This window comes from Furipterus horrens, unplaced genomic scaffold (genome assembly GCF_987537825.1).
Source record: "Furipterus horrens unplaced genomic scaffold, mFurHor1.1.pri manual_scaffold_6, whole genome shotgun sequence".
Lineage (NCBI taxonomy): Eukaryota > Metazoa > Chordata > Mammalia > Chiroptera > Furipteridae > Furipterus > Furipterus horrens.
In genome coordinates, this window is record NW_028327176.1 from 26,380,139 (window position 1) to 26,385,904 (window position 5,766).

Sequence of the window (5,766 nt, forward strand, 5' to 3'; positions counted from 1 at the left end):
TGGAGGAGAAGGAAAAGGAAGAGGAGGAACAGCAGCAGCAGTCTAAAACAGTCTAAAATATTTGCAAACCACCTCCCTTAATCTTATAAAATGAGTTTGTGTTTCCTCCTCTCTTTTCTGAAAAAGTCTGTGACACGCTAGTATTATTTTTTCTTTGAATGTTCGTTCACCAGAGAAGCCTGGTGTTTAAGGTTTTCTTTGTGGGAAGGTTTGAAATTATAAATGCAATTTCTTTACCTGATATAGAGCTATTCAGGTTTTTATTTTTTCTTTTGTCAGCTTTGGTAATTCACCCCTTTGTGTTAATTAAAAGTTTCCATCTGGTATCATTTTCTTTCATATCTCATGTAGTGCGTTTTTTGAAAATGCCTTGATTTCACTTCCATTTTGAAGGATAGTTTTCTGCTGGATAAAGAATTCTAGGTTGAGTCCTGGCTGGTGTGTCTCAGTGGCCTGAATGGCGACCTGCAAACCAAAGAGTCACTGGTTTGATTCCCAGTCAGGGCACATGCCTGGGTTGCAGGCCAGGTCCCCAGTTGGGAGCGTGTGAGAGGCAACCACACATTGATGTTTCTCTCCCTCTTTCTCTTTCTCTTCCCCTCTCTCTAAAAATAAATAAATAAAATCCTTCAAAAAAGAATTCTATGTTGACATCTTTTTTCTTACAAAACTTTAAAGATATCATGCTCCTGCCTTTTGGCTTTCATTGTCCCTAAGGAGAAGTCAGTGTTCATTTTTTACTTTCTGTATATGATGTGTCTTTTTCTTTCTCGTTGCTTTTACAATATTTCTCTTCATTATTAGATTGTATCAATTTGATATGATGTTTCTTGGTGTGGTTTCCTCTGTGTTTATTCAGTTAGGGTTTGTTGAGATTCTTGGATATTTGAGTTTGTAGTTTCCATTATATTTTAAAATTTTCAGACATTTTCTAATATATTTCTGCTATACTCACTCTTTTTTCTCTTTCTAGAACTCTAATTACAGGTTTATTGGACTGCTGATATTCCCACAGGTCGCTAATTTTCTAGGGGCTGCAGTTTGGATAGCTACTATGTTTGCATATTGATAGATAATTTCTTCTGCAGTGTCTAATCTATATGCTATTGAGCTCATTCAGTGAATTTTTGACTCTGGATATTGCTTTTTTTTCAGTTCTCAAAAAATATGATACTTTAATTCTTTTTAATTTTATATTTCTCTTCTCATTACATTCATGTTTTCCTTTAAATCCCTGAACATCTTCATAACAGCTTTTTATAGTCCTTCTGTGCTAATTTAATAATCTCTGCCATTATGGATCTGGTTCTTGTGATTTTCTCCTGCTTATGAGTCATGTGTTCCTGCTTCTTAGCATACCTAGTAATTTCGTTTTGTTTTGTTTTTGTTTTAATAGTAAAAATTAATCATTTTTTAAAAACTGTTTTTCTATTACAGTTGTCCCATTTTTCCCCCATTGCTCCTCCCCACCCAGCCCACCCCTTCTGCCACATACCTAGTAATTTTGATTGGATGCTGCCAGACACTGTGACATTGGTGGGTGTCTGAATTTTGTTGTCTTTCTCTGAAGAGCGTTGAGATGAGGGGGAGGGTCAGATAGGGCTGAGTTACTTACAGATAAGCTAAATGCTTTCGAGGCTTGTTTTTGTGCTTTGTTAGGGTAGGGTAGGTTGGGTAAAATTTCCCCCTAACCCACACCCCCAGGATTTTCACCCCCTGAAAATATTTTTGAGTGCCACAACCAGAAGGGCACTACTTGCATGTAGTGGTTAGAGGCCAGCGATGCTATTCAATATCCTACAATGCACAGGACAGGCCCCCAAATGGAGAATTATTCTTCCTTAAAAGGATTGATTGTGCCAAGATTTAAAAACTCATGTCCAGAGTAACTGGCCCTAGGACCGGTGTTACCTTCCTACCAGGGTCTCTATTCCATCCATGCCCCAGACATTCAACACTGCCTCTCTACTCTCCAGTCTGGCTAGTTGGAATGTGACCATCTCCCAATCTGATGTGAGCTCTGGAAATTGTGCAGCTTCCAGTTTCCTGGTAGTTGTTTTTCCAGTAGTTGCCCTTTGCCTGGCTTACTGGAATCTTAACTCACATACAAACATTTTAGTAGTTAGTAAAGTCTCAAGGGAACCCATGCAAATTGCTGAGGCTCCTTCTCTGCATAGCTTCCTCCTCTCTAGTACTGTTACATTAGTTCCAGCCACCTGAGCCTTCCTGACCTCTACTCTCTGACATTGCAATTAAATGAGATCTCCAGGCTGTTGGGGTTGCCCCTTCCCTGTGCTTGGTCTATAGAGTACTTTCAGGCAGAAAACTTGGGTCATCCAAGAGTTCTCCATGCGTTTCTTCCATTTCTGTGGGTCTTGAAAACCAAGGCACTAACTGCCTTTGATTCTGAATATCTTTTCAAGAATGTTGGTATAGTGAACAGACTTGAAAGATAGAGATAGTGTCTCTCTCTCTGGAGCAAAGGGCAGGTTTGTGTACTGTCCAGTGTTATAAAGATAAGGTCTCCCTGTAAGGCAAAGGTCAAGTAGGCTTGCTCCCCATTATAAATGATTCTGGTTCTCCAAGCTCATTGTTACTCTTCTGTAATGCAACTTACTACATGTAAGTGTGTCACCCGGACCTCTTCACATCGCCCCATGCGAACTGGGACCAGAGGAACCAGTGCAAATGCTGAGACTCTGGCCATTGCTATTGCTGTAATAAAGTCCTTTGTGACTTAGGAGTCTTGTTTCTTCTGCCTGCATCATAAAACAGTATAAAGATAATTTTATACTGTTAACTTGTAAGTAAGGTAAAATCTCAGACTCCTTCACAGTTCTTGACACCTATTTTGTACTAAGCACCATGCTAGGTTCTGAATATAAGAAGTGGACCACACACCAGAAAAGACATAATCTGCTCTCCTGCAGTCTATACTCAGTGAAAGACACAAAGATTCTTAAAGACAAACAAACATATAATTTTTAAACAGCAACAAGTATTTAGAAAGAAATTACAAGAAAATGACAAGGGGACAATTTTAGATTAAATGGTTGGGGGATGCCTCTCTGAATAGGAGACATTTAAACAGAGCTTGAAGAATGAGAGAGAAAAAAAAGAAAGAAAGAAAGAAAGAAAAACAGAAGTAGGATGAGCAAGGAAAATATTATTCCAGGCAGAAGAAATAGCATCTACAAATGTCTTGAGGCAGTGAAAACACAGTGAGCCATAGTCATGGTGGTGCTAGGCAAGGATGGAAAAATAGGCAAGGTCTTAATCAGAGGTTCTCAACCCTAGCTATACTTTCACATCTACTCCAGGAATTTATCTAAAAATCAGTACCCCAGGCCCCATCTCATTTAAATCAGAATGCTTGGGTGGGGGGGGGGGCTCAGCCACTGATCATTTAAGAAAAATATTTCAGGTGATTCTAATGTGAGACTGGGGTTGAGGACCCCTGATCCGGACCCTGCAGATCCTTGCAGAAGTTTGGGTTTTATTGAGCAGTTTGATTGCAAATCAAAGTGTAATAAAAAGCCACTCAAGGGATCTAAGCATAGAAAAGACATTGGTTTTGATTAATTTTTTTTAAAGACTATGGCTGCTGTGAGAAGAATGGGCTAGTGGAGGTCAGTAGTGGGAGCAAGGAGAAAAATGGGGAACTTATTGCAATTGTTCAGGCAAGAGATGATGGAGGCCTGGGTCAGAGCGTGGTCATAAAGAGAATATTGGGAACACTGGGAATTGAGGCGGAATAAGTAGGATGAGGCCAGTCCCTGAGTGCTCTGCCTCAGGCCCTTTGTTGATGCTGCTCCTTCTGCCTGGAAAGCTCTTTCCCTTGCTCGTCCTATGTCTACTTCATCTCATTCTTCAGGTTCAGTTAAAAAAGTACCAAGTAAAGGGAATTAGACTTTATCCTGTGGGTATTGGAGAAAGGAGGATATTTTAAAAATCATGAGTTCAGGTTACATCCAGATGAAGATAACAAAAAAACATGACTTGAGACTTAAACAAGCAGCAGTTTCCTTTTCTCACATAAACAAGGAATCTAGAAGTGGTAGCATTTGTTCAGCTGCCCGGTGAGGTCACGAGCAACAGCCTGGTCTTGCCCTCACAGTTGCAGAATGGCTGCTACAGCTCTTTGCAACCACATTTGAGGCAACAAGGAAGGAGGACAAGTGGCACCAGCCACAGGCGTCTCTCTTAACAGGCAATGACAGACTTTCCCAGAAATCACTTCCACTCATTTTTCACTGGTTATAACTATGATTCCCTTCCCTACAGGGAGAGAAGAAAAGAAAGGATTTTAGCTTTTTCCACGGGTTATCATGCAAGACAGCAAGAACTGCTGGAGTTCTTGAGCTAGGGAATATCATCAAGGGGGTGTTTGAGGAAAGTGCAGCCTGGGGGCAACGGGAAAGTGGAAAGGAAAGAATTGGAAATGGAGACAAGTTAAGAGGCTATTGCTGTCAGTCAGTGCGATAAAGATAAGAATCAAAATGAAGACAGCAGAAATAATAAAGGGCTTAATTTACGGGGTATGTCTACTCACAGCTATAGGCATAGATATATGTGTTCCTGTGCTGACATATAAATGTGAATCATTTTTTCACAGAGAAATTTATGTAAATAGACATACATTTCTGCATATTATCCTTGTTTTTCACTGTGCCACTTATTCATTCATTCAGCAAATACTAAGCCCCAGCTTTTTTCAAGGCAATGTGCCAGGCACTTTGGGGGAGCACAAACATGAAGCAAGGTCTACCCTCAAAGAGCTTTGAAAGCAAGGAAACACGTCCCCAGAGAGCTAAAATGCAAGTAAGTAATATTATAAATAGCATAAAGTTATAAAAATTCAGAAGAGAACTTTGTGACTTTAGCTGGAGAGATAAGGGAGAAGGTGGCATTTGAACTTGGTCTTAAATACTTAATAGCATGGGGGAAGGAACATAGGCCGAGGGCAAGTGACAATGGAGAATTCTAAGCTAATTGGCTAAAAAGGGAGGTGAAAAATAAGCCTGAAAGAAAGCTAATGTAAAAAAATTTGATTTTAGCCTGGCTGGTGTGGCTCAGTGGATAGAGTGCTGGTTAGGGCACATGCCTGGGCTGCAGGCCAGGTCCCCAGTTGGCGGCATGCAGAGGGCAACCGATCTATGTGTCTCTCACACATTGATGTTTCTCTCCCTATCTTTCTCCCTCCCTTCCCCTCCCTCTAAAAATAAATAAATGAAATTTTTTAAAATAAAGATGAGACCATTCTTTCTTTAAAAAAAAAAAAATATATTGCATTTTCTTTTGTAGGCTGCCAACTATTTATTGGACTCTTACCAAGGGTCAGGTACTGTGCTCGGTCCTGAATCCCTACACATGATTGTGTACGTGTGTGCCTGTTTGTGAACACATGTATGTTTCATAGTGTGCACATAGCTGTGTCTTCCTGTTTTAATAGTCATTTTCTTTGTGTATACATTTATAATCTCTGTGTCTACATGTGGCCAGCAGATGGCACCATAAAATCATAACTAGCCAGGACAATTCTACCTCTTCCAGCCAGGTAGCATCTCAGACCCTATCAGGCTTTGGAGAGATCCCCTTGTAAAAGCTGAAGATTAGTTTATTTATTTCCGTCATTAGCATTGCTCACCATTGTATTCCCATGCCTAGCACAGAACCTGGCAAATGGAAATAATATATATATACAACAAGTCGATGAAATGCTAACATGCCCCGTGGGAGAAATAGGAGATGGGGAGAGCCAGGGAA